We start from the raw sequence: 6,794 nt of genomic DNA, 5'->3' as shown, positions 1-6,794 counted from the left end.
TGGAATTCCGCTGAGACAAAAAGGAAAGAACTATTACATTAGAAGATATGATCGATGCCAAACCTCACACTAAAATTATAAAATTTTAAAGATTTTTTTTATCGGAGACAACAAAAAACGAATAAAAAGGTTCAGAAACTAAAAGTACGTTGATTAAACGGGATATAGCTGAGTCTAAAAAATCTAGGAATATTTAACATATAAATATGACATAGCTCAAAAGTCATTTTAAAATTCAGAAGCTGAAAAGGAATTAAGTGTAGACGAAATAATCATCAGAAATATATGGCGTACACTAAAAGTCGTAGGAAACGGTCATGGAATTTGTCTGATGCTAAAATACCGGGAATATTATATTAAAATGTCCGAGACCAAATTGATTACTAAAATAACAAAACTGATATGGGTTTTAGCAGAGACAACAAAACTATTGAGTAGTGCAGTGAAACTAAGAGAAAAAAACTAAATGTCATGATAACATTACGAAACTGTGAAGGAATTTAGCGAAAACTTGGAAATCCCCAAACATTGTATTAAAATGGATTACACTCAAAGTCGTGCTAAAATTACGGAGGTGAAACAGGATTAACTCCGAAAAAAATATAAAAATTAAAAATAAAAGAAACGAAAACAAATTAAAAATTGTCTTAAAGACATGTAGCAAATATAAAGAGTCTATGAACTTTCTCGCACTGTGTACAGAACACCTCCGTACGATGGTGATATAATCCAGTTCCAATTAGACTTTCAACATTTGATTGGAAGAACATCAAAGGACCACTCATTTAATGACAAATGTACAGAAAGTGATTCGAAACTACAAACAACGTTCAATTGGATGTACTAGGAAACCCAGCCCTACTCACAAAATAGTTGTGTAGATACTTTTTATCTCTGTCAAGAGAAAGTGCATTTATCCAAAGAAGGTCCACCACGTTTACGAAAATGAGCCCGTTATCCCAATTACAGAGAAGCCTGGTCTCGGGAAAAATTCAAGACGATAGTTTTGTTCATTATGAGGAGGGATCTGACCTTCATGGTAGCATTCATTCAGAAGACAGTAAGAGGAGGAACAAGAGTGTTCAGATGCAGAAGAACTCATTTCTGCTACGAAATTCAATGCAAAAATCTACTTCTTATATTACATACTCTTCTAGAATATGAATAGTTTTCTATTTTTTCTATTTATTTTCCTTTTTATTACAATCTGTTACGTTTTGTTCAGTTTTTCGAATTTATCTATAGTTATTCTCGTTGCAGTTCTTTAGTTCTTTAGTTCTTTACATTTCTTTCCTTTTGTGCAAACGCGGCAATTTTGAGAATGTAAAAAAATATGTTTGCTATCTTAACAGAAGTGTTCTTATTTCCTGTATGATTTGCAAAATGTTAGCAAAAAAACTTTCTAAAAAAAATTCTGCAATTTACTGGTATTTCATTCCTCCACTGTCATCTCAGTTTTGTTGACCCTGGGTATCTTTTGCTCATTATCAAATTTAAAAACTTCAAGTTTCAGCAGACTCGTTTGACTCGATTTTAAAGAAATAGTACGAATGTTTGAAACTTCTTACGTGGATCGAGTTTAGTGCACCTGCAGAATTAACTTCCTCCGAGATCTTGGACGAAATTCAAAGCGCGTTCAAAAATCCAACGATCAGTGTGATATTACTAACAGACAAACCATGTTCGCGTAACGGACATTTCAACTCCAAAAGCTGACGACACACATTGGTGGATCAACATCGCAGTATCAAACTAAATATCGCCCAGATTAAATAGTGTGTGTGTGTGTGTGTGTGTGTGTGTGTGTGTGTGTGTGTTTGGATTTTTGACGCAACTTTAACAATTTTCAGTCATATCGTTACGACTTATGCAGTTTGGCAGCTTTAAAGTGATGTCAAGCACTGGGGCATCATGCCGCAGACATGTAGCATCATGTCCCACCCAGTCACATTATGCTGACACCAGGCCGACCAGTCCTAACACTAACCTCTTAATGCTGAGCGCCATAATGCTCAGTACCATTTTTATAAGTCTTTGGTATGACTTGGCCAGGGTTCGAACCCGCGATCTGTCGCATCCTTAGGCGGAGGCTCTAACCACTGGCCCACCGGAGCGGTCTCGTCCAGATTAAAAACCATTAATATTATCTGCGTTTAGCCTGTGTCATCGTGGCGATTCAAACGCATGCAAAAAAAAAAATCCCCAAAACAATCATGGGACAATTTTAGAAAATCGAAAAGAACCGCATAACGGAGATAAGCAGAACTCCTTGTGGAAAAGTTGGTATTTCTAACGAGGCAGCATGTGGATTTCCTGAAATGCAAAAACATGTATGCGTGGCGGCTTCTCTGAATACGTTGAAAGTCTTCCTTCAAGTTGTTTGTGGAAATCTCGCGTTCCCAAGTTCAAATTTTCCATACAGAAAATACTTTTTTCATTACCAAGATCATTTCGATGCAGTTACTACCATCACAGAATTTCAGACAATATTGAATTTCGAGAAGAAATGTTGAAATATTGTCCATCCGACGTGAATATTTTATGGAGTTGTTGTGGAAACTTTCACAATTATTTCCGGTTCAAGGAGATATTTTACCTTGAAGGAAACTGCCACCATTGCTAAAGTGTCTAAATAAGTGTAGAGTAAGAAGTTTATGCCCGAGAACATCAGGGCCATCATGCCACCTCAATCCACTCAAGCTGTCAGTCATCGATATTTAGCCAAAGCTTTGGTTACTTTATTTTTGCGAACCTCAGGAATAGTGGGTACAACATGTGGAAACGGCGATGGAGAAGAGAAGATTGACCCCACTCCGTGGGTGGCTGATATTTAGAAGACCCACACATCGTGTATGAATTTCATTTAATGAATATACTCTCTGTTTTCCTCAAAGAGACCTGAAAAATATTTTGTCAGAGTCTATCGTGGATGAGTTGCACGACAAAATGCATCATGGAGGCCAGAGTTTAAGAAGTCAAGGATACCAAATGATAGAAATGTGGGAACATGACTTCGATCATACAAATTCCAGAATTTTAACACATCGCCGATGACTACAATTTGGTGGAACATTGAGCCATTTTATCTACTAGACAATTTGCTTTGAGCCCGAACCTATACTATACGATTGATATACGATGTGAACAAATTACAAGAAGAACAAACCAATACATGGATGTTTCCTTGGGTGTGTAAATACGCTCTATTACCCGCCAGTCATCCAGAAAGTTTGACAGAACACATCAACATAGAATAAAAAGGTTCCTCAAATGTAAATTGTTTCCACCAAAGAACTTGTACTATATAGTCTTACCTAAATATTATCACGGAAACTGGTGTTCCTTCATTTCATTGGTTCGTCCACATGGATAAAGATTCTTGATCTGCTGCTTAACCAGCGCAGCAAATACAAGTATAAACAATAGCCATGCAGAGACCTGAAAAATATGCATGTATTTAAGATTCAAGATTCAAAAACTGCTCACCAGTCGTGACTTTTACTGTGGTGGTATCAGTTAAAAGCCACAACGCATAATTATGACTGAGCCTGGTAAAACGCTGCCAAATTAATTGCAACACAACGAAAGACGAATTTCCCGTATAGCATCTATGCGGATTTTGAATGCTTGATTGATACAGTAGAAACCTCTACTTTCACAGACGCTAACAAAAACACAATGTACATGATATTGATCAAACAATGCAAGTCGCTGAACGAATCCCATACGAATTTTGTTATGTTGCAGTCCGATGTGATGGCAAAACAGAGCCGCCAGTCTTTTATCGTGCCCAGAGTGCCTGGGCTCTAAACACAGTTGAGGTACTTCTCCGACCAATCGAAGTTACAGCAACATGGATTCGGCAGCAGCTCTGCTTACCAGCAGACACACTTATTACTGGTGATAACATTCGTGCTGGATTTGTGAAAAAGCTTTCAATATAAAAGAGGAAAATCCTTCCACCGATAAAGAGCAAAGCCCTGGTTGCTAAGTTCGTGATCACTCTTACATCAATGGTGCCTACATAGGCAGTGCACACAACGCGCTTCATGACCTGCGTATGTATGATAACCACCTAATAATGCAAACACTACCTACGACATCAAATTCCCCGACAAGCGTGATCCTCAACGACATTGAAAAATACATGACGTTCAGGCTGGGGCAATAGTAGTCCGATAAATCAACCCCCCAAATCTGTATTGATACTGATGGACGATATGTGGCTCTGATGTGACCTGTTCATTAAAATGTGCAAGTTTGCTGCATGCAAATCTTTCTAGAACAAACCTGTGTAGCCTTTAGACACATACCGGTAATAATAATAATAATAATAATAAGGACTTTGTATAGCGCCTAATCTTTAGAAGCTCTAAGCGCTTTACAACATTAGACAACACCTATAACATAAAAACATATATCATCATATTATTACAGAAAACAAACACCATGAAATTAGAAAACATAAAAACATGCTGTAAATATTTAAGGTAGGGAACATTATTAGGTCTTTAAGTTCGTTCTTGCAGTCGAAATAAGTGAGTTCTACGAGCACTTTTGAATGGGATCACTGTGTCTTTGTGTTTAAGTTCAGTGGGCAATTCACTCCACGTTGCTGGCCCTGGTATGCAAAAGAACGTTGTCCATATGACTTCGTTTTCGTGGTGGGAATAATGAGTATACGAGTGTCAGAAGAGGAGCGTAAGTATCTTGCTGGTGTGTACACATGGGTGAGGTCGGATAGGTATGTTCGACTAGAGTCTGTAAGTGAAACGTAGCACAGAGAACAAATTTTGTGTTTGATTCTGGATCGAATGGATAACCAGTGTAGGGTACAGACCGCGGGGATGTGTGCTCTGATCGTGGTACTCTAAGTATGATCCGAGAAGCTGTGTTTTGAACTTTTTGAAGTTTCTGAAGTAGATATTGAGATGAACCAGATAGAATTGAGTTACAATAGTCCAGTCTTGAAAGTAATAATGAACATACAAGTGTTTTAGTGGCATCAGCTGAAAGATATTTGCGAATGAAGCTGATGCGTCTCAGCTCAAGATATGCAGCCTTGCATATGTTCATGACATGTTGGTGCAACGTGAGAGTACTGTCCAGAGTGACACCTAGGTTTCATACTGACTGTATGAATTTAATGTTGGTTCTGCTGATATTTATTGTTTGCGGTAAAGGATGTGACTGAGAAAGTCTTTGTGTTGTGATCAGAATGGCCTCAGTGGTAACGGCCACATCAAGCGCGAAATTCAAAATGGCGAAAGGACAGATGGTTGTGCCATTCCAGGTGGATTTACAACTCATCAAACATATTATATGCTCCGGAAATATAATGTACATGTCACCAAAAGAACTCTACAGCCGACGTTAGCTGCACAGCCACGAGAACTACCTGTAAGTGTATAAAATGTACACCGATGAGTGCAGTAAAATTTGGGTGCAGATAATTGCAGCTTTTAACGAATAGGTGATATCAGCCCATCACCCGAAAATCAACACCATCACGGGTGAAGGGCTGATTTATCGGCCTAGGGCAATAGGAGTGTATCTATTCGATACAGTTTATGAATTCGTTCGTTGACAAGGTAATAAAGAATCTGACAGTAGAAAATTTCAAAATCACTCGCCGATACTGTCCAAAAACTGGTTCTGCTGACGAAAATAGGTATGTTTCCCTACGAGTACATGAACGACTGGGACACATTTTCTGAAATCCATTTGCCACCGATCGAAGCTTTAAACTCATCGTTGTCAGGTGAAGGTATTCCAGAATAAAATTACAAAAATGCAATGAAAGTTTGGTCAGCATTCGAGTGCAAACACCTGAGCGACTATCACGATCTGCATATGCGCACTGACGTGTCTTTGCTCGCAGATGTGTTTCAGAAATTTCGTTATACAGTCATGCACGAGTCATGCATGCTCGATCCCGCCCACTACTTCTCGTCACCGGATATGGGTTGGAATGCGTTTTTGTCTAAAACCAAAATCGAGCTGGAACTACATACTGACATTGATACCATCTGTTCAGCGATCGATCACTTCTTTAGTTATTTTTTCATCTATTTTTTATTTCAGTATATGCCATTGATAATGTGATAGTATATGTTGGACTCAACCTTGTCCAAACTCAAGTTCATTGTCTACCTAACCTGAATTATTGCTTTTGGTTTTGTAGCAAACATGGTTATATCAATCTGGGTGAAGAACTTGAAAATTCCCTATGAAGTGCCGGGTCTACCCGTTGTTTACTACACAACTTATATAATAATATTAACAGACTTCTAATTATAACTAAGCAGCTGAACAATATATTTTAAAATATAAAATATTCATATTTATTTGTTTTTGGAAGCAAAGACTAATTCTAAATTATCTACATGTTACGTAGCAAAGAAACTGCCTGAAAAAATTATCAGGATCCATATTTACGAAAGTGTTTGAGCAAAAGACCAGGTTCCTTAGTTACCAAACATGACCTCATACTCAAGACTCCAAAAATTTGAAGTTATGTTTCGAGCTCTTCAATCTTTTTCATATTTCTCATGCATTTAGAGATATCATTAATTATGTAATCCTACAACCTTCTTTGATTCTAACCTCTCCTGTAGTAAAGTTACAGAAAATAAAAGTCTCTGAATTTTGAGCATGAGTTCACATTATATACACTTTCGTGACGACGGTGGTTGCTACTATTAGATATATGTTCAAGAAAAGCACAGTCCACCTACGTGTAGTTCAGCTTCGCATCTAATCTTGAAATGGCCAGTGGTCTACTGGAGTATTTT

The sequence above is a fragment of the Sinohyriopsis cumingii genome, chromosome 13, assembly GCF_028554795.1.
Source record: "Sinohyriopsis cumingii isolate HCF-2022 chromosome 13, ASM2855479v2, whole genome shotgun sequence".
In the NCBI taxonomy this organism is placed as follows: Eukaryota; Metazoa; Mollusca; class Bivalvia; order Unionida; family Unionidae; genus Sinohyriopsis; species Sinohyriopsis cumingii.
Note: the sequence above shows the minus strand (reverse complement) of the source record.